General features: G+C 41.8%; 1 non-coding gene across 1 annotated transcript; it reads left to right on the plus strand.

The window, feature by feature from the left end:
- The first annotated feature begins 12,607 nt into the window (after nt 1-12,607).
- Nucleotides 12,608-12,689, plus strand: Trnal-aag (transfer RNA leucine (anticodon AAG)). The gene has a single exon. It is a non-coding gene; the product is annotated as a tRNA-Leu (tRNA).
- The last annotated feature ends 11,451 nt before the right edge of the window (nt 12,690-24,140 follow it).

Consider the following 24,140-nt stretch of genomic DNA (forward strand, 5'->3'; position numbering starts at 1 on the left):
TCATGTGAAGCTGTTACAATAAATATTTGTTGAATGTGAAGATGGTCCATGGTCGAAACCGGTAGTGAATAAATGTAATGTAAGACATCACAGCGTGTAGCATGTACTTCTCCAATATATCGGTGCTGCTGACAGATGGCTGAAATACATTTTCAGTCCTAAGCGGAGAGTTTCTATCCAAGACTAATATGTCTGATATTTTCTGGTACACAGCGTCGATCTCTAAGAAAGTCTGACTGAGATCCCTTGATACGGCTCACAAGCACACTTCAGTCACAATAATCAACACGTAATTGATAGATATAGACAGAAACAATATACGAAAGTATTATTTGCGTAAGTGCTGCTGTAACAATAAATGACTATGGGTTGCTATTTGCTAATGAAGGTGAATGTGTGGATAGGCAGTGCAATTTTGCCGGCCGTTGTGACCGAGCGGTTCTAGGCGCTTCAGTCTGGAACCGCGCGACCGCTACGGTCGCAAGTTCTAATCCTGCCTCGGGCATGGATGTGTGTGATGTCCTTAGGTTGGTTAGGTTTAAGTAGTTCTAAGTTCTAGGGAACTGATGACCTCAGCTGTTAAGTCCCATAGTGCTCAGAACCATTTGAACCATTTTTTGAAAACGTCTTTCACCAAGCGAGTGAATTTGATGCTTATTGGCTTACTAACGACAGCAATTTAGATCTGTTAGAATTCAGAATGTGCTTGGTGGTGGTAGTGGTGAATTCCTATGGCACCGAACTGCCAAGGGCATCGGTCCATAGGCTTACGCACTACCTAATCTAACTTAAACTAACTTACACTAAGGACAACACACACACCCATGCCCAAGTGAGGACTGGAACCTCCGACGGGGGGAGCAGCGCGAACCGAGGCAAGGCGCCTAAGACCGCACAGCTACCTCGCGCGGCTAATGTGCTTGTTGGGAAACTTTAATTATTTAACTGTAAATCAGCAAACAAGTAAGTGACCCCTGACTGGAATAAAACTAATGGTAGCACTGAAGAATGAGTGATGACCTGGCTTGAAATGACATAGCTGTGAACAGTTTCGACTTCAGGTCTCTGTTAACTTATCATAAATTCTTCTATTGCTTCATGAGCACTATCTTTTATAACTTGAGTTCACAGTATCAGTAGAACAAAATTATTCAATCTTTACCACAGTGAGTTAAGCTACCGTTAGTTAAATGATGTCTTTGGTATTACCACGAATTAACAAAGTAACAGAGAACTAGAGTTCTCGGCATAACCGTTACATTAACACACTTTGTTATGTGACAACTACGTGAAGTTCTGACACTGAAATAGCTGTTAAAGGGCACAATTTTAATTTCAATTTGACAAAATATTAGAGGACAACTGTTGAAAGATAATTCGAAAGTTGACTTGAACCTATGTAACACACTTTAACTACGTTTGTCTACAGGAGTTTGTTTGTATAGATGCCCAGCAGCAATGAAATGTCGGTTGACAGTCGACGGTGTGATTGCAGAGATGTGCGTTCTGCTGCTTCTTACCTGAGGCGGCCGCTGCAAGATCTTTGTTGCCGACACTCCACTGTCTCGTTGATAAATAAACTTTCATGGGTTCAATATAGAAAAAGGATATGGCCAATCAAATTAGTTTAATATTAAGATTTTGGTTTCTCTGAATCAACAGTGGACGGCTGGCCGGATATCAATCATGAATACTTTTCATATCACCATAATTAAATTGGTTAGGAGATCGGTCCTCACACAGAAAACGAGACCATGGACAATTCAGTGCCCCAAATGACGGCAGTCCGTTTCTCTCGCAGTATGCAGCCTTACTCGTAGTTAAATCGCAAGATAGCTCACCCTCGCTTCTGAACTGTGTCTCCATTCGTAACATTATCCACGGATATTAATTTCCTTACGGGGCGGAAGTTTCTAAAATTGCAACGAAATTATGTACCTGTATGGAAATAATAGTACACAATTACACTACTGACCATTAAAATTGCTACACCACAAAGACGACGTGCTACAGACGCGAAATTTAACCGACAGGAAGAAGATGCTGTGATACGCAAATGATTAGCTTTTCAGAGCATTAACACAAGTTGGCACCAGTGGCGACACCAATAACGTGCTCACATGAGGAAAGTTTCCAACCGATTTCTCATACACAAACAGCAGTTGACCGGCGTTGCTTGCTGAAACGTTGTTTTGATGCCTCGTGCAAGGAGGAGAAATGCGTACCATCACGTTTCCGACTTTGATAAATGTCGGATTGTAGCCTATCGCGATTACGGTTTATCGTATCATGACATTGCTGCTCGCGTTGGTCGAGATCCAATGACTGTTAGCAGAATATGGAATCGGTGGGTTCAGGAGGGTAATACGGAACGCCGTGCTGGATCCCAACGGCCTCGTATCACTACCAGTCGAGATGACACGCGTCTTATCCCCATGGCTGTAACGGATCGTGCAGCCACGTCTCGATCCTGAGTCAACAGATGGGGACGTTTTCAAGACAACAACCATCTGCACGAACAGTTGGACTATCAGCTCGGAGACCATGGCTGCGGTTACCCTTGACGCTGTATCACAGACAGGAGCGCCTGCGATGGTGTACTCAACGACGAACCTGGGTGCACGAATGGCAAAACGTCATTTTTTCGGATGAATCCAGATTCTGTTTGCAGCATCATGATGGTCACATCCGTGTTTGGCGACATCGCGGTAAACGCACATTGGAAGCGTGTATTCGTCATTGTCATACTGGCGTATCACCCGGCGTGATGGTATGGGGTGCCATTGGGTACACGTCTCAGTCACCTCTTGTTCGCACTGACGGCACTTTGAACAGTGGACGTTACATTTCAGATGTGTTACGAGCCGTGGCTCTACCCCTCATTCGATCCCTGCGAAACCCTTAAATTTCAGCAGGGTAATGCACGACCGCATGTTACAGGTCCTGCACGGGCCTTTCTGGATACAGAAAATGTTCGCCTGCTCCCCAGGTCAGTAGATTCTCCAGATCTCTCACCAATTGAAAACGTCTGGTCAATAGTGGCTGAGCAGCTGGCTCGTCACAATACGCCAGTCACTACTCTTGATGAACTGTGGTATCGTGTTGAAGCTGCATGGGCAGCTGTACCTGTACACGCCATCCAAGCTCTGTTTGACTCAATGCCCAGGCGTATCAAGGCTGTTATTACGGCCAGAGGTGGTTGTTCTGGGTACTGATTTCTCAGGATCTATGCATCCGAATTGCGTGAAAATGTAAACACATGTCAGTTCTAGTATAATATATTTGTCCAATGAATACCCGGTTATCATCTGAATTTCTTCTTGGTGTAGCAATTTTAATGTCCAGTAGTGTAACAACAAGATACGTACAGACATCGTCAATGTTTTTCCAGAACACTAAGCGATTAGTAGTAGTTGATGTAAATAAGATGATCTAAGCCAAATGAGCCTGTTACCGTGTGTGTGTGCCGCATTGTAGTACTATCTTCTAATCCCTTTCTTTATCCAGAGAGCAGTACTGACTGGGGGATAAGCTCCGGAATAAGGCTGAATTAATGAGCACCATAAAATTATACACCATCTGATGAAAAGCATCCGGATAGCCTGTGCAGTGAGGATTGACCACAGGATGTCACGAGCAATATAAAATGTGGCGGGGAGCATTCTGTTGTCAGTAGACAAGCAGCAGCAGCACAACGTATGGGTCAGGAAAAGTCACTGACTTGAAACGTGGACCAATCATTGAATATCACCAGAATAACAGATCGATCAGAGACGATTCAAGTCTTTTAAAGTTGCATAAGTCGATTATTGGTGATGTGATTGTGAAGTGGACAGTGATGTGATTGTGGACATGCGAAAGAACAACAACAGCGAAACAAAGACCAGACGGACCTCATGAGTGGATGGATAGAAGCATTCCGGAGAGTGCTTGTAAAAATAGCATGACAACGGAAGGAATCACTCGTGAGTTCAAAAGTGCTGCAAGCAATGCAGCTGGCACAGAGACTCTGCCTGTTGTTGTTGTTGTGGTCTTCAGTCCTGACACTGGTTTGATGCAGCTCTCCATGCTACTCTATCCTGCGCAAGCTTCTTCATCTCCCAGTAACTACTGCAACTTACATACTTCTGAATCTGTTTAGTGTATTCATCTCTTGGTCTCCTTCTACAATTTTTACTCTCCACGCTGCCCTCCAATACTAAATTGGTGATCCCTTGATGCCTCAGAACATGTCCTACCAACCGATCACTTCTTCTAGTCAAGTTGTGCAACGAACTCCTCTTCTCCCCAATCCTATTCAATACCTCCTCATTAGTTATGTGATCTACCCGTCTAATCTTTAGCATTCTTCTGTAGCACCACATTTCGAAAGCTTCTATTCTCTTCTTGTCAAAACTAGTTATCGTCCATGTTTCACTTCCATACATGTCTACGCTCCATACAAATACTTTCAAAAACGACCTCCTGACACTTAAATCTATACTCGATGTTAACAAATTTCTCTTCTTCAGAAACGCTTTCCTTGCCATTGCCAGTCTACATTTTATATCCTCTCTACTTCGACCATCATCAGTTATTTTGCTTCCCAAATAGCAAAACTCCTTTACTACTTTAAGTGTCTCATTTCCTAATCTAATTCCCTCAGAATCACCAGACTTAATTCGACTACATTCCATTATCCTCGTTTTGTTTTTGTTGATGTTCATCGTATACCCTCCTTTTATAACACTGTCCATTCCTTTCAACTGCTCTTCCAAGTCCTTTGCTGTCTCTGACAGAATTACAATGTCATCGGCGAACCTCAGAGTTTTTATTTCGTCTCCATGGATTTTAATACCTACTCCGAATTTTTCTTTTGTTTCCTTCACTGCTTGCTCAATATACAGATTGAATAACATCGGGGATAGGCTACAACCCTGTCTGACTCCCTTCCCAACCACTGCTTCTCTTTCATGCCCCTCGACTCTTATAACTGCTATCTGGTTTCTGTACAAATTGTAAATAGCCTTTCGCTCCCTGTAGTTTACCCTTGCCACCTTCAGAATTTGAAAGCGAGTATTCCAGTCAAAATTGTCAAAAGCTTTCTCCAAGTCTACAAATGCTAGAAACGTAGGTTTGCCTTTCCTTAATCTTTTCTCTAAGATAAGTCGTAGGGTCAGTATTGCCTCACGTGTTCCCATATTTCTACGGAATCCAAACTGATCCTCCCCGAGGTCGGCTTCTACCAGTTTTTTCATTCGTCTGTAGAGAATTCATGTTAGTATTTTGCATCCGTGACTTATTAAACTGATTGTTCGCTAATTTTCACATCTGTCAGCACCTGCTTTCTTTGGGATTGGAATTATTATATTCTTCTTGAAGTCTGAGGTTATTTCGCCTATCTCAAACATCTTGCTCACCAGATGGTAGAGTTTTGTCAGGAGTGGCTCTCCCAAAGCCATCAGTAGTTCTAATGGAATGTTGTCTACTCCCGGGGCCTTGTTTCGACTCAGTGCTCTGTCAAACTCTTCACGCAGTATCGTATCTCCCATTTCATCTTCATCTACATTCTCTTCCATTTCCATAATATTGTCCTCAAGTACATTGCCCTTGTATAGACCCTCTATATACTCCCTCCACCTTTCTGCTTTCCCTTCTTTGCTTAGAACTGGGTTTCCATCTGAGCTCTTTATATTCATACAAGTGGTTCTCTTTTCTCCAAAGGTCTCTTTAATTTTCCTGTAGGCAGTATTTATCTGACCCCTAGTGAGATAAGCCTTTACATCCTTACATTTGTCCTCTAGCCATCCCTGCTTAGCCTTTTTGCACTTCCTGTCGATCTCATTTTTGAGACGTTTATATTCCTTTTTGCCTGCTCCATTTACTGCATTATTATATTTTCTCCTTTCATCAATTACATTCAATATTTCTTCTATTACCCAAGGATTTCTACTAGCCCTCGTCTTTTTACCTACTCGGTCCTCTGCTGCCTTCATTACTTCATCTCTCAAAGCTACCCATTCTTCTTCTACTGTATTTCTTTCCCCCATTCCTGTCAATTGTTCCCTTATGCTCTCCGTGAAACTCTCTACAACCTCTGGTTCTTTCAGTTTATCCAGGTCCCATCTCCTTAAATTCCCAACTTTTTGCAGTTTCTTCAGTTTTAATCTACAGTTCATAACCAATAGATTGTGGTCAGAGTCCACATCTGCCCCTGGGAATGTCTTATAATTTGAAAACCTGGTTCCTAAATCTCTGTCTTACCATTATATAATCTATCTGAAACCTGTCTGTATCTCCAGGATTCTTCCATCTATACAAGCTTCTTTTCTGCCTAGGAAGTTAAAAATTCACCGGTGTCCAAAATTAAAGCAACAAACCACTGCTTCCCCGTCCTGTGTCTAATTCACGACTGTCAAGAGATGTCCGTACGATCGTGTTCTGCACAGAAGATGGCGTTTTGGTCAACGGACTACCACGCCAACAATCACGTCAGGACACCTCTCAACGGAGTAGTGTTTACCGAGCAGTCTCACACCCACAATCGCTGTGCACACAGTCACATACAGTGCAATATGGCACAGAGAAGACGCCTACCAGACTCTGCGGTGGATGGCCATAGGAAGAATGGAAGCAGGACAGTCGCAATCTTATGTGGCCCGTTGGCTTAACGTGAACTGTTCTGGCTTTCTCGGATGTGGCGACAGTTTATAGAGAGCGAAACAGTATCAAGAAGACCAGGGGAGGGCCGACCGTGTGTGACATCAGAAACAGAGGACCGTCATTTGGCTGTAACGGCACGACGGTACTGCCTCAGTGTTGCACAGCAACTGACATCAGACCTGCCGGCCGCGGTGGTCTCGCGGTTCTAGGCGCGCAGTCCGGAACCGTGCGACTGCTACGGTCGCAGGTTCGAATCCTGCCTCGGGCATGGATGTGTGTGATGTCCTTTGGTTAGTTAGGTTTAAGTTATTCTAAGTTCTGGGGGACTGATAACCACAGCAGTTGAGTCCCATAGTGCTCAGAGCCATTTGAACCATTTTTGACATCAGACCTCGCAGCTGAACGTGTTGTATCGACGTAAACGGTGTAGGCAGGGCTTCGACAGAGAGGCCTTTATTGTCGGAGAGCTGCTGTGTGCGCCTCTGAAGCTTCTTCAAAGAAGGGAACGTCTAGAGTGGAGTCATCAATATGCTTCCTGGACGGTCGAACAGGGGGCCGATGTTCTTTTCACAGATGAGTCCCGACTTGACGGATTCGCACCTGAAGGTAATATGGAACACGACTTCGAGACCCGAACATTGTTGAAAGAGACCGGTATCGAGGAGGATCGCTAATGCTGTGGCTAGGGGCTATGTTGGTCACTCAACGCCTCTTCATGAAATTTTACGAGTGAAACGGCAAAGTTTAACTGTTGTAAGGTATTGTGACGAGATCTTGGGACCTCATGTACGGTTGTTGCGAGGTGCTGTGCGTCAAGGCTTTGTACTGATGGACGATAATGCTCGACATTATAGAGCACGAGTGGTTGATGGTTTCTTCGGCACGGAAGATACTGCGGGCATGGCGTGGCCTACTCGCTCTCCCGATTTGAATCCCACAGAACATGTCAGGGATGCAATAGGGAAACGTTTTACATCATGTATGGTTTTGGAACATACACTGTATTCGAACATTATGAAGTACCTCGAAGAAAACGATTTATTGATACATAGTCAGCACGGTTTCAGAAAATATCGTTCTTTCGAAACACAACTAGCTGTTTACACTCATGAAGTAATGAGTGCTATCGACAGGGGATGTCAAATTGATTCCATATTTTTAGATATCCAGAACGCTTTCGACGCCGTTCCTCACAAGCGTCTTCTAACCAAACTGCGTGCCTATGGAATATCGCCTCAGTTGCGCGACTGGATTTTTATTTTCCTGTCAGAAAGGCCACAGTTCGTATTAATAGACGGAAAGGCATCGAGTAAAACAGAAATAATATCCGGCGTTCCCCAAGGAACTGATCTATATTAACGACATATGAGACAATCTCAGTAGCCGTCTTAGACTGTTTGCAGATGATGCTGTCATTTACCGTCTTGTAAAGTCATCAGATGACCAAAACGAATTGCAAAATGATTTAGATAAGATATCTGTGTGATGCGAAAGGTGGCAATTAACCCTGAATAAAGAAAAGTGTGCGGTTATTCACATGTGTACTAAAAGAAATCTGCTAAATTTCGTTTACGCAATAAGTCACACAAATCTGAAGGCTGTAAATTCAACTAAATACTTATGGATTACAATTACAAATACCCTAAATTGGAACGATCACATAGATAATGTTGTGGGAGAGCCAACCAAAGACTGCGATTCATTGGCAGAACACTTTGGAGGTGCAACAAGGTCTACTAAAGAGACTGCTTACACCACGCTTGTCCGCCCTTTTCTCGAGTATTTCTGTGCGGGGTAGGATCCGAATCAGATGGGACTGGCGTATGTCATCGAAAAAGTACAAAGAAGGGCAGCTCGTTTCATATTATTGTGACGTAGAAGGGAGATAGTGCCACAGACATGATACGTGAATTGGAGTGGCAATCATTAAAACAAAGGCGTTTTTCGTTGCGACGGGATCTTCTCATGAAATTTAAATCAACAGTTTTCTCCTCCGATTGCGAAAACATTCTTTTGGGACCCAGCTACATAAGGAGAAATGATCATCACGATAAAATAAGAGAAATCAGGACGCGCACAGAAAAATTTAAGTAATTGTATTTCCCGCGCACCGTTCGAGAGTGGAACGGTAGAGAGACAGCTTGAAGGTGGTTCATTGAACCCTCTGCCAGGCACTTTATTGTGAATAGCGGAGTAATCATGTAGATGTAGATGTAAGCATCCACGAACCACTCTCCAAGACCTGCGAGTAGCAACACAGGAAGACTGGGCGGTTTGCCTCAACATTACACTGATGACTTTATCCACAGTCTTTGGGAGGCCTGTATTGCTGCCAGAAGTGGTCACACCCCATAGCAAGCACATTAAATAGTTGACGGAATGTGTTCTGTTAATTTGGAAAAGAATGAAGAACATTTTCGTCTACTGTTATGCATATTGCAGTTGTTTACGTTCTGTATCTTTTACATTGTTTCTACTTTGCTACCGCCTGTTTATACTGTTTTGCAACCTTGCAAAATTTCTGTTGTTGTTTTAATTTTGGCGACCAGTGTAATAGGGGTAGAATGGTCGAACAGTTCCTCATGAGCAACACATTTCTGCAGTCAGTGTTTAGCGACGCTTCAGGTGGTATGAAGAGCAATTCCGTTGGACAGTGGCTGACTGGAAACGAATGATTTGGAGCAATGAAACACGCTATGCCCGGAGTCAATCCGATTTAATGATGCGGGTGTGGCGGACGTCAGGAGGACGTTTTCTGATCAAATGGCTCTAAGCACTATGGGACTTATCATCTGAGGTCATCAGTCCCCTAGACTTAGAACTACTTAAACCCAACTAACCTAAGAACATCACACACATATCCATGCCCGAGGCAGGATTCGAACCTGCGACCGAAGCAGCAACGCGGTTCCGGACTGAAGCGCCTAGAACCGCACGGCCACGGCGATATTTGACGGGGGGGGGGGGCGAGAGGGGGGAACACTTTCGAAGTGAGTTAGGACACCCACTTCTCTCTTGATCCTAGCGTCCGTCTCGTTTCGGCTCTTGAGAAACAACGGGCCGCCATCCCTCCACAGACATTCAGGCACGTCACTGAAAGTGTCCTCATCAAGGTTCAAGCTGTTATAAAGGCGCAGGGTTGACTAACAGGTGTTGAGATAGCTTTGATCACGTAGTGTATTTCTCGTACCTAAAAATGCTTTGGTATCTTTCGATACTGGAAATTTTCTTCTTGATTTCTTGCGAATATTTGTCTGTGTATGGGAAAATCGGATTTTCAATCTCGGTCTCAAGCCTACGTCCAGTCGTAATTTCCACTTTCCATTATATTCGAAACAATGTTACTAGACTTCATCTTTCAGTATCAGACAAAACTAAGGGATGCTAGAACTTAATACTTAACGAAACCACTTCGTTAATGACCAAGTCGTTACTCTGATTAGTAAACGTCGCATTAAAAATTGCTCGGACGTATTCATTCGCCTTATATGACTTACGGAATTCATGGAAAAGATAAACCTGACAGCTTTTCCTGGGTTTTTACCTTACTCATTTTGATTTTGAGGCCAGTGCATTAACCAGTACGCCACTTTCCTTAACTGCCGTCCAGTTTATATCTGTAGACAATTTTCTCTCCTTTTGCATTGACCAAACTTTGCGTTTTATATTCCTTCCCATCTTCCTTTTTAAAACCCTAAACAAACATCATTATTAAACGTAATGATTGTTCACGGCATTGCCGAAGCACAACTGGAGTGGGTTCTTTCAGTTTCTGAAAGATGAAATGACTTTTAGCTGGGTAACTGTAAAGCGGTTGTCTGTTATATGTAAGGCTACGACACTTCTTTAAATCCATCGTTGAGGCATTTTCAATTCGCTCCTTTCTAAAAATTATCATGTGGTTCGTTATATGAAGTTCAGATTTAGCTGTGTTACCAAGAAACTGATCTCATAAGATTTTGTGGATTTCCCTATCTTTCGTCGAATATTAGTTTGAAGTTTCCGGAACCGATTCGAAAGCAGTAGTAGATGTGTTCGTGAGTGTGATCACACGCTGTGAACTGTACTCCTGTGCGTTTCTATCATAGCAAAAGAGGTGTTGGCACTCTGTCTTGCGTATTTGACATTTGACTAGGACGTACTGTGGAATTTATAGCGCGCACTATCGAACGTTCTAGCATTTCATACACCATAGACTCTATGGCTGAAATAATTACCACTCGGGGCAATGTACCCATCTCGCACAGGAGGAATCAGTCATAAAAGAAATGAGTGAATGTCGCTCAAACGTGCTACAAAACCTCAGATTATCTTCTAAGTTTGTAAGGTGCCAAAAAATCGTGGCAGCGAGGAGTTACGAAACTGCTCAAACTGTTCCACAGTGAAGCGTTTCCCTCTTGAATTTACTACAAGAAAAAGACTGGGTTATTTTAAATAAGATTTTTCCCAGTAACCCACGGCAAGAAAACAATATGATTATAAAGTACTGATTATAATGAAACATTGTGACGAGCGTGAGAAATGCCCAACGACGACAAATCTGACCTGAAATTCTAGGTACATAAAATTAATGGTTGCTGTTAAAAGATGATAGTTGCGCATCCACGTAATATTTGCTGTTTCTGCCTGTTAAGTTTGGTGAGGCACGATACGTTAAACCAGTCAAGAGAATGCGGAAGTTATTGTTCGAAAACAATAAATCGAACAACCTAACAACATTCTTACGTTTTAGTTGCGCATCCACGTAATATTTGCTGCTTCTGCCTGTTAATTTTGGTGAGGCACGATACGTGTCAAGGGAATACGGAAGTTATTGTTCGAAAACAATAAATCGAACATTCTTACGTAAAAAATTTACGCGAAGAACTAACAGAAATGATCGGAAAATCAATTTCAGGGACGCTCTGCTTAGCGATACAGTATAAATAACGAGAGAACTCGTAATGTGTTGGTCGTTATATCCCCGAACATTTCGAGACCAATCCTTTCTAAACGCCCCTGAAAAATGAAAAATGCGAAAACTATCACAAAATAATGATTATTAACGTAGGAAATAATCAGGTCTTATATTTTAGATGAATTTCACACACACCTTAAATCAGTAGTCTGTATTTAAATGAAAATTGCGGTACATAGAAACATGGATACTTACGTTACAATTTCCAGGCTATAAAAGAGCACCTTAATATGGCGAGAAAAAAACTTTTTTACAACAGGTTACACAGATTTCAGTCGTTTCAGTAATCTTGGCGTGTTTGTAAAGTCTCTGGTCAAGTATATATCTTTTGGCTTTAAAGAAATAAAATATTTCAAATATAGAATGAAATGGAAACTCTCATTTCTTGTAGTCTCTTATCGGTATACAATTATTTTATAATTTACGCTTTCACATTGCTTCAAGGGGGCTGCATAAATGTATCTCTAAGATAACATATGTAATGTCATAGATGGAAAGAAGTGAGAAGAAGCGCGTGAGTAATGGAGTCTTAGTAGCAAAATTCAAAGAGCTCTCTTTGCAAGAAGCACTAAGAGGCTAGCCAGTTTCTCGAAGTGTTCGTGATGGTCATCTGAAATGACACGGAAGCTTACCGATGGGTAGTTTTTCCTCAACAGTAACCGCCAACGGAACCATGGTGCAAAATTATACTGCTACAGGAAAAGCTACCCACCGCCACACATCGTAAGGTGCTTTACCGCTACTGATGCTGCGGAAACATGTTGTAGTGTGCTACAGTCCGTGTATTCTGCGAGTTGCGCTGTTCAGAGTGAAGATCTATTTTCGCTGCGTCGTCTGGCAGCTAGGGAATGTCTTGTGTAACTCATTGCCTAAATACAGTGACGTGTTCAGCCGCGAGTTGCCCAACCAGACCACGCGTCAACCATTATGATTTATCAGTCAGAAATTCGTAAACGATAAGAGAGTTTACGTAAACTACTTAAACGTGAACCACAGTTGCTACTATATGGTAGCGTGGCCGAGCGGTCTAAGGCGCTGGTTTAAGGCACCAGTCTCTTCGGAGGCGTGGGTTCGAATCCCACCGCTGCCATTATTTTTACACGTTCCCCAGCAATGTTTCTCTACAAGATAAGAACATTTACATATTTACACCACAAATCACTGCTCAGTAAGTAAGGGAGAGTATACCGTATCATTATATTAGATTTTCTTTACTGTTACATCCGCGTATTGTCTATTTGTGTGCTCCCGTATCGCCCTAATACCGCGGATTTTGTTCCCTTGACCGCTACTGAAGAGGTCGCCACAAATCTTGTAATCAGGTGCGTTTTGGCTCATTCTCTTTGTTACTGGCATTCTGTTACATTTATCCGCATTACGACACCGTATCACAACATTCAGAATCTTACAGAGGAGTCAATATTTTGGTATCAAGCCTACTAAGTTCTCGATTAGTCACTGGCTGCTGCGATGCATGGTGTTGTACGATTAGATCTAAGAAAGAAATCACTACAGCAACGATACTTCCTGGTAGACAACAGCATCATCAGCGCACGAGAAATGACTCAGTCAAAAGATCTTCGAGCGTATAAGGAAACTGTGATCTTACAGCGGTTGATAAAGTACAGAGTCGTACGCGAAATCTAGAAAGACGGAATAAACCCATTCAACTGCATCCTGCTAGCTACTAGCGAAATGTCTAATGTGTAATAAGGATGCTGTGTCCCAGAGGGGTTGTTACACTTAAATGCTTGAACATTCAGTTAGAGAATCCTTTTTGCCTCTACAAAAGTCATTATGTTAGACAAACGATCCTGTTGTAAGAACATCCGCAATTGAGCGTTATAGCAGAGGTTGAAAATACCGCTTCAGTTGTAAGTTACTTTATTTTCACACGACCGGTTTCGGACTGTTATAAACCCATCCTCAGGTGTCGTACTGGAAACAGCGAAACATGGGATATAATTTTCACATGCCGCAACATGAAAATTTTTTTTCAAAAAAAAGAACAAGAAAAAAATTTCTTTGTAAAAATTTTAATAAGTGTGTTGCGGCGTGTGAAAATTATTTCCCGTCTTTTGCTATTTCCAATATGACACCTGAGCATGAGCTTATAACAGTTCGAAACCGGTCGTGTGAAAAGAAAATAACTTACAACTGAAGCGGTCTTTTCAACCTCTGATATTATGTTAGAGCTTAAACTATGCTCTCGAAACCTGCAACTAATGTAGCGAGGTAGCTACAGAGGCACTTTCAGGCACCTCATCTTCAACAATTTGGTAATTTCTACCGTCAATGTACGTGAGATCTTCTCAAATACGACAAACCTTCAAATTCTGACTGAAAACCCTTAAATACTCTATCAGAGCAAAAGTATCCGGACATCTGTTAGTGGACATTGACACGGTGTGTGTCCATCCTTTTTATTTATGAATGCTCGAAATCTGCTGAAGACGCTTTAAATGAGGTGTCTACGTGTCTGTGTAAGGATGGTAGTCTATTCTTTCTCAAGACTCGAAACCAGACAAGGTAATGATGTTGGAATTTGGGGTCTGGTGCGAAATCGCCTTTCGAACTCATCCCAAAGGTGTCTCATTGGGTTCACTTTGGGCGGGCCAGACAATATCAGGAATGCTACTGTCCACAAACCACGCTGCTTTGTGACCGTGGATTGTAATGGTGATACGATCATCGTCACCGAAATGCTCCTTTACCGAATGCAGTACGCACAACTGTAAAATGTGTTTATAACCTTCCGCATTTGGCATTTTCTTACGCACAATAAGAGGACCATACCCTAACGACTAGAAGCATCCCCATAGCGTAACACCACCTTCTTCCTACTTCCCTGTTTGCCGTACACATGATGGCAGCTAACAAATACTTCCATATGATTGCCACAGGATATAGCGTGATTCATCACTCCAAATCACTTGTTTCCGCTTAACTTCGCAGTTATCTCACCAGCAGTGTACACGGGCAGCTGTAAAGGACTGAAATGTCCCTGAAGAATGTGTAGCTCGAAGTCACTGAGCTGTCGTGACCGACCCACTCTGCTGTTACGGCCTTTCAACTGACAACAATACTCCCCGCCTACTATTATACTTGCGGGTGCGTTTCTAGTGACGTTTAGTGGTCGATTCCGCAATTCGTAGTGTGTCTGGATACTCTTGATCGTATAGTGTACGTATTCCACATAGTGGATGCGATGTCATCTGTCAATTTGATGTTACGCAACGAAGCATCAACGAGATGCCAGTCCTTTTTCATGTCTACTGTAGCATGACGTCTTCTACCACGTTGCATAACTCAAATTACTTCTATCGAGCGGAACTGATAAGAGCACTGTACCAAAAGGAGTTTGATAAGATTCTGAAAACTTCCGACCATGAGTCTGAACTTTAATTACACTTAAGAAAAAAAGTTTACTGAAAACATTTCTAAAATTTGGGAATTAATATACAGTCTTATTGCATTTTCCTTTCGCATCCCACACCCAGATTTGGTCGATTCTTTTTACTTCTCTCCTATTTCATGAGGTAAAATTTTTCTGTAATTTGCAAAACTTCTCGTTAGTTAGGAGTCCACTGTATGTAAGAAGTAGTTGCTATTGTATTCGTTTCAACTACTTCTACAACAGAACAGTGACTTGATATTAATTTTGGAGGCTGACTGGGGTGTCGTTATTCTTGTTTCACTTTTTGTTTTTTCTCTAGGCTTTTTCTGTTTTTCCATACGTTAGTTTACTTTGATGGCATACAGAGGCGTTTGCATATGCATGATACGAGTATTGAGGTAGTCAGAACGTCTTTTGCTCTATTATGTGGAGTGTATGATGTTACAGAAATGACACGTCATCCAGCTTGTAGCTAGAGACGGGACGCGTATGTTCGCACAGTTGTCACAGCGAATGGAATGTCCAGGTTCATAAAGTTCGATGATGTGTCTGATGGAGATACAGGTCAACAAATATTTCACGCCGTGTACCAGTGGCTTGATCGCAAGAGTCCACGATAGTAACATCTAAGTGTAACTAGTTTTCTAATATCACGAACTTTGACCTGAATTTGAATTCCAGTCTATTACAGCGCAATTAATATTCCAAGTAATTGGCTCTGAAGATGACTAATTTGCAGCTAAGACATAGAAGATGATTATTACGAACAATAACAAATAAATTTGTTACACTATCCATGGAAGCTTGATAGCTCACAGATTTAGGCTACTGTTACGAAAGTAGCGCAAGGATAGCACAGCTACTAGGATCGTAACGACTGGAAGGCGAGGGCTCAGCTTCGAATTGTGGCAAATTATATGATTTTAATAAGTAAGGAAGTTCCATATTTCTTTATTAGAGTACTGTTCCGTATTGCTCTCAATGGTGACAGCTTGTACGACAACAAGTGTTGGAATTTCTAAATGTGTACCAGGCTGCATTTTCACTGTAGTTTTTATTGACGCTAATTACAGTATCCTGATTTCTTCTGGAGACTTTCTGCGTTATGTATCTCATTTGAAATGATAACGAAAAGAATTTAATATGAGACTTTCCTTTTCTCAAATCTTTTTTCTCCCCTTCTGTTTTCATTCTGCGAGCCGGAAAAACAGTTTTATTTATGAAATTTACAGATGTCGTGACCGCTTTTATTGGATTCTGTCTGGAATTCAATAACGCTCCATCAGGGGTAGTTTTCATTTTCGTGTTGATATAGAAAGCCCTAACTTGAAATACTTTAAGAAGCATTTATTTATGTTACGGATGAAAACAGATAAGATCTTATTGCTCTATCAGTGGAGTTGTGAGTTATGTGTTTCTCTTTATATCGTCGTTATTAGCTTTATATTTGATGGTCATTCAGCGAGACACCACTGAAATCTTCGGTAGTTAGTTACGGACTTTCTGCGCTGTTTTTGATGTAAAAGATGTTAGCAAAGAACCTCTTACACGTAGCGTGTATATCGTCAGGAAGATGACAATTCAGCGACTGCTTTTATCCGATTCAGTTTAAAACTCAGAAACATTCCAACAGCCGCAGCTTTTACCTTGATTTTTATGTCGAAGGAACCAATCGGAAATGCACCTAGCGGCGCATTTTTGAACGGGTAGTAACAGCTCCATCAATGGAATTGTGACTTTACATTATAATGTGTTTTTATATCGCTTTTATTATCTTTGTTTTTGACGCTCATTCAACGTGTCTCCACTGCAATATTACTTTGGTAATTCCGGTCTTTCCTTCGCTGTTTTTGATGCGAAAAATCTCTTACATGTCGTACATATATGGTCTGGAAGATGAAAACTGAGACTGTGATGATGCCGGCCGCGGTGGTCTAGCGGTTCAGGCGCTCAGTCCGGAACCGCGCTACTGCTACGGTCGCAGGTTCGAGTCCTGCCTCGGGCATGGATGTGTGTGATGTCCTTAGGTTAGTTAGGTTTAAGTAGTTCTAAGTTCTAGGGGACTGATGACCACAGATGTTAAGTCCCATAGTGCTCTGAGCCATTTTTTTGAGACTGTGATGATACACACAAGAAATGAAAGGGCAGCAACATTGTACCTGTGTGCAATAAAAGAAAGTAATACATGATATTTAGAGCAGCATGGTTGCAAAAGTTTTAATCTTTCTGCTACTTCATGTTAGCATTCTACGGGAATATTAGATCTCCAACACAAATTTTCAGTTGTGATTAATTGCAGCTGAAAAACAAACACAGTGCCTTAAAATTGTTGTAGTAGAAATCGCGTGTGCACGTTCGAAGCTGCAACATTCGCCAAGTGACTAATCAAAATCTCACGATAATGTTCGTGAAGCTCCCTTGCAATTTGTTGTCGGCTTTAGGTGCTGGTAGAACAATTTTGTTTTTCACAGCGTCTAGATTAAGAAATACTGTGTGAAATACATCCCAATATCGCCACTGCCTCAGCTCATCAACACCCTGTGGGGGTGGTCGCAGACGCCCGCATTTCCCCGAGATCCAAGTAACTTCCGATATTGTTTATTCATCGGGGCGTACAGTGAATGAGACTTTAAACGCAGAATGACCGCTTTTTCTTCTCTTTTTCGTTACATTTCTCTCTTTGATACAGTACCTCACCTCATCAGAAGGCCTCAGCGCTTAAGTGAGCCTAACTGACTCGAATGGCAACATGTGACATGTGCAGTGAACATAAACCCAACCAGTCATAGCTGCAGATAAAAGTGAACATCCATAGCCACCAGGTACCGGTTCTTGAGTCGCTAAAGACTGCGACCATGAAAACGAACGAGCGACAATATGTTGGGTCAGACACGGGGGGAAGCAAAAAACATGCGCCAAACAAAATCCCAAGGGTATCAGCACCCCTGCGAGTACTCGTCTCCACATGTTCGGAAATGACAGATTGCACATCGTATTAAATTAACACACATGTGACTTCGAAACTGTGTGACTGTTATATTAATATGGTGTCTACTCGATGATGAAATTACATCATCATGTATACCCAGATGCCTGCGGCTTGTACTTTAAAACTTGTTCGCACCTGGTTGAGAAATGAGTGTGATACTGTTATGTTTGTTGGACGAAAATAGTACGAAGCGTATGTGCTGACATAGATTACTATAATAATTTAGGGCACTGTAGTTTTTTCAGTTGAGATTAATAATAATTGAAAACGTGTGTCGGAGATTGCTAGAGGATATTTATCATTAGTACTGAAACAGAGCGTACTCTAACCACGTCTCGTGGATGAAAATCAGGCTGACAAACCCCACTAAGACCGCTGTACTAGTTTGCGAATGCAACACACAACAGAACTGGTCTGTCTCCGACAGTAAAAGTTAACTTGTTGATGACTAACACAATTTGTCGAATACGAGCGATTTGTCACTCGCGCAGCACACATTGAAGCTCGAGAAGATTTCCACGACGACACGGCTTCAGAGAGGCTAGACGTGGGGATGTTTTAAAATTTTTAAGAACTCAAGAGCTTTTACATGCATTTGATGTGCTCTACAACGGAATATATTTAACCTGTACGTCTGAGTAATTGAGAAATATGGCTTTCTCATTGGAACTGAGAAAATCCCAAATGACTGAATCTCAACAAAATCATCTCACTAGCTGACGGTCACACAAAGTCGCAATTATTAGCACAGCAATAAGAGTGCTGTTCTGAGCCTAACATAGACCTCGCCATTTTTTTCGCATGTCAGGTTAGGGTAGAAGTTCGTTTAGTTAGCTCCACTACGAGCTTTCCTGTCATTACGAACGCTGTCGTAAACCTGAATTCCACTTTTCAACTAATTCCATACAACGCAGTCAAAAGTACATATTTGTTAAAGATCGTACTGGAAACAAAAAAATTGTGGTGAACAATGACATTACGACCAGCTTGGTTAACCCAAAATGAAAACAAATAAGACGATGATTCATCCTACTTTTCCAACCCTTAAAGTTTTCAGTTTGTATTCTTGGTTATTTATTTTCAACTTTGTATGTTTTAGATTGAGTACAATATTATGGAAATGGAAGAGGATGTAGATGAAGATGAAATGGGAGATATGATACTGCGTGAAGAGTTTGACAGAGCACTGAAAGACCCGAGTCGAAACAAGGCCCCGTGAGTAGACAACATTCCATTAGAACTACTGACGGCCTTGGGAGAACGAGTCCTGACAAAACTCTACCATCTGGTGAGCAAGATGTAGGAGACAGGCGAAATACCCTCAGACTTCAAGAAGAATATAATAATTCCGATCCCAAAGAAAGCAGGTGTTGACAGATGTGAAAATTACCGAACAATCAGTTTAATGAGTCACAGCTGCAAAAGACTAACACGAATTCTTTACAGACGAATGGAAAAACTGGTAGAAGCCGAGCTCGGGGAAGATCAGTTTGGATTCCGTAGAAATACTGGAACACGTGAGGCAATACTGACCCTACGACTTATCTTAGAAGAAAGATTAAGGAAAGGCAAACCTACATTTCTAGCATTTGTAGACTTAGAGAAAGCTTTTGACAATGTTCACTGGAATACTCTCTTTCAAATTCTGAAGGTGGCAAGGGTAAACTACAGGGAGCGAAAGGCTATTTACAATTTGTACAGAAACCAGATGGCGGTTATAACAGTCGAGGGACATGAAAGGGAACCAGTGGTTGGGAAGGGAGTGAGAAAGGGTTGTAGCCTCTCCCCGATGTTATTCAATCTGTATATTGAGCAAGCAGTAAAGGAAACAAAAGAAAAATTCCGAGTAGTTATTACAATCCATGGAGAAGAAATAAAAACTTTGAGGTTCGCCGATGACATTGTAATTCTGTCAGAGACAGCAATGGACCTGGAAGAGCAGTTAAACGGAATGGACAGTGTCTTGACAGGAGGATAGAAGGTGAACATCAACAAAAGCAAAACAAAGATAATGGAATGTAGTCGAATCAAATCGGGTGATGCTGAGGGAATTAGATTAGGAAATGAGACACTTAAAGTAGTAAAGGAGTTTTGCAATTAGGGTAGCAAAATAACTGATGATGGTCGAAGTAGAGAGGATATAAAATGTAGACTGGCAATGCCAAGAAAAGCATTTCTGAAGAAGAAAAAATTGTTAACATCGAGTATAGATTTAAATATCAGGAAGTCGTTTCTGGAAGTATTTGTATGGAGTGTAGCCATGTATGGAAGTGAAACGTGGACGATAAATAGTTCGGACAAGAAGAGAATAGAAGCTTTCGAAATGTGGAGCTACAGAAGAGTGCTAAAGATTAGATGGGTAGATGACATAACTAATGAGGAGGTATTGAATAGAATTGGGGAGAAGAGGTGTTCGTGGCACAACTTGACTAGAAGAAGGGATCGGTTGGTAGGACATGTTCTGAGGCATCAAGGGATCACAAATTTAGCGGTGGAGGGCAGCGTGGAGGGTAAATTTCGTAGAGGGAGACCAAGGAATGAATACATTCAACAGATTCAGAAGTATGTAGGTTGAAGTAGTTACTCGGAGATGAAGAGGCATGCACAGGATATGGTAGCATGGAGAGCTGCATCAAACCAGTCTCAGGACTGAAGACCACAACAACAACAACAACAACATATTTTAGATTTAAGACGTTTCTGATTTCTAATAAAAACACAAATTTAAAAGATTAAAGAATTTTTTAAGTCCTGCACGGTACCAGATTCTGTGTGAGGATCTAGCGGTTACTGCATACTTAAAGAGAGTAAAGAGAATTTTAGTGCCATTCTAAATCTAGATTGTTTCAAATGGTAGTCTCATTCAGTTGACACCGCTGTAAATCGTTCCTGAGAGTGGTATGTCACCAGGAGTGGTGGTTTTCACAAGGAACACACCTCTTCGCTCCTTTATGATTTGACGGAAAACCTCCTCATTCTTTACCTTACCAGCCCATCCAATTTTCAACTTTCTTCTGTAACACTACAACTGAAATGCTTCGATTCTCGTCTGTTTCCATTTATCCGTAGGCCATGTCCCACGACCAAACAACCTTGTGCTCCAAACTTACGTTCTCAGAAATTTTTTCCTCAAGGTAAGAACGATGTTTGCTATTAGTAGATTTCTGTTGCCCGGGAATGTTCCTTTTGCCAGTGCTTGTCTGCTTTTTGTTTCGTCCTTGCTCCGTCCGTCATGCTTTATTTTGTTGTCTAGGTAGCAGAATTCCTTAATTTAACCTATTTCGTTATCTCCTATTCTTCCGTTATTAAGTTTCTCACTTTTCCTGTTTCTGCTACTTATCACAACTTTCGTCTTTCTTAGATTTACTCTTCATCCATATTCTGTACTTTTTAGACTGCTGATTCCGTTCAACTGTTCTCGTAATTATTCTTCGGTTTCATTGAGGATAGGAATTTCACCAGCAAACCTCACTGCTGATATCCTTTAACCTCGAATTTTAGTCCCTGTCTTGAACTTTCTTTTATTTCCGTCGTTGATTTTGCTAGGTACAGACTTAAGAATAAGGACGAAAAACTACGTCCCTGTCTCCAACCCTTTTTAATCCGAGCATTTCGTTCTTGGTCTTCCAGTCTTATTGTTCCGTCTTGGTTCTTGTACATATTGTCTTTTCCTATACCTTACCGCTATTTTTCTCAGATTTTCGAACATCATGCAACATTTTACGTAATCGAAGGCCTTTTCCAGGTCTGCAGATCCTATAATCATTTCTTTATTTTTCTTCAGTGTTGCTTCTATTATCAACCGCAACGTCAGAACTGCCTCTGTGGTTCCTTTGCCTTTCGTACAGCCAAATTGATAGTCATCCAACAGATCCTCAATTTCCTTTGACATCTTCTCTGTATTATTCTTGTCAGCAACTTGCATGAGTGAGCTGTTAAGCTGATTATGCGGTAATTCTCGGACTCCTTGGTCCTTCCTATCTACGGAATTAAGAAAACTATGTTCTTCCGAAAGTCTGCTGGTATATCGCCAGTCCCACATATTCTGCACACCAACGTGAAGCCGTTTTGTTGTCACTGCCACCAATGATTTTTGGAACTCTGATGGAATGTTATGTGTACCTTCTGCCTTCCTTGATCTAACGTCTTAACGCTCGTTTAAATTCTGACTCTAATACTGTATCCCCTACTTCTTCTCTGTTTCTCATCCGTAACGTCACCAGAAAGACCTTTCCCCAATACACGCCTTCAGTGTATTTTTTTCACCTATCCGCTCTCTCCTCTGCGTTTAACAGTGGAATTCTCACTGCACTTTCAATGTTAACTCTCTTGCTTTTACTTTCACATAAGATTATTTTCACTTTTCTACATGGTGAGTCAGTTTTTCTGACATCATTCCTTTTTCGATTTCTTCACATTTTTCATGTAACCATTTCACCTTAGATTTGTTGTACATCATATTTACTTCATTCCTGTACATCTAAAGTCCCCTGAATGTTTTTGTATTTCTCCTTTCGTCAATCAAATGAAGTATTTCGTCTGTTACCCAAGGTTTCTTCGCATTTGCCTTCCTTGAAGATTTTATTTTTTCCTTTCCTACATCTGTGACTGCCCTTGTTAGAAATGTCCGTTCCTCTTCAACTGAAATGCCTACTGAGGTATTCCTTTTCGCAGTATCTACAGCCTCAGAGATCTTCAAGCGTCTCTCTCTTCGTTCTTTAGTATTTGGGTATCGCACTTCTTTGTGCACTGACTCTTCCTGGCTAGTCTCTTTAAACTTCACCCTGCCCTTCATCATTACTGAATTGTGATCTGAGTCTGCATCCACTCCTGGGTACGTCTTACAACCCAATATCTGGTTGTCGAATCTCTGCCTGACCTGATGTAATCTAACTGAAATCTTCCCGTATTTGGTGGCCTCCTCCTCTCGTGGTTCTAGACTAGAGTACTCGTTATTGCTGGCAGAAATTTATTGCAGATCTCAATTAGTCTTTCTCCTTTCTAATTCCTTATCCCAGGCCCATATTCTCCCATAACCCTTTCTTCCACCCCTCCCCTACAACCGCATTCCAGTGCCCCATGGCTATTAGGTCTTCGTCTCCCTTTACGTACCGAATTAAACGTTCAACATCCACATATACTTTCAATATGTTTTCACCTGCTGGTTCCGATGTCTCCATGTATACCAGAACTATCATTGTCGGTGATGTTTTGCTGTCGATGCTGATGAGAACAACCCTATCAATGAACTGTTCTCAGTAACTCACTCTCCGCCCCACCTTCGCATTCAGAACGAATCTCACCCCCATTACGCAATTGTCTGCTGCTGTTTATATTACCATATACTCATCTGACCAGAAATTCTTGTCCTCTTTCCATTTCGCTTCCCTGGCGCCCACTATACGTACATTGAGCCTTAGCACTTCCAGTTTCAGATTTTCTAGCTTCCCTATCATATTCAAACTTCTAACATTCCGGGCTCGACTAATAGAACGGTATTCTTTCGTTGGTTATTCATTCATTTTCTCATAGTCCCATTCTCCCTGGCAGTCTCTCCTGCGGATCGGAATTTGGGACTAGTGCCGAATCTTTTGCCAATTACAGGCCACATTTCCTGTGGATACGCTTTATGTGTCTTTAAGGCAGTACTTTCCGTTGCCTTCTCCATCCTCACGCCGTTAAGTTACTTTTTACGCCGCAGTTTTCGGCTGCCATTGCTGATGATTTTCGTTTAAAATTTAAGCAGTGGCAAGGCTTCAACCCATGCCGCAAAATATTTCAATTACTAGTCAATGACGCTACCCCTCCACCACGTGTGCCGTAAATCCCTACATACACTACCTGAAAAAAAGTTAGTACACTCTTTTAGAGGTTTTCACTTCATTCAACATTAATTTTTGCAACAGTGCGTATGGAGTACATGAAATGATTATATTTACAAATCAACAGCATAAGCGGTTCTGAGCGGTAATACCGGGGTTGCCTCTGGCATCCACCCGATCATACACACGGGAGATACTGTGTGCGTTATTCCAAGGCTGCTTGACCAGTTCACGTAGTTCTGTACACGTGCTCGATGGTAGTCAGTTCCAGAGATCGTGCTGGCGAAGTAAGTTGCTGCTCGTCTTGCAGAGCACGTTGAGTTTCATTGTTAG

This window comes from Schistocerca nitens, chromosome 1, assembly GCF_023898315.1.
Source record: "Schistocerca nitens isolate TAMUIC-IGC-003100 chromosome 1, iqSchNite1.1, whole genome shotgun sequence".
NCBI lineage: Eukaryota > Metazoa > Arthropoda > Insecta > Orthoptera > Acrididae > Schistocerca > Schistocerca nitens.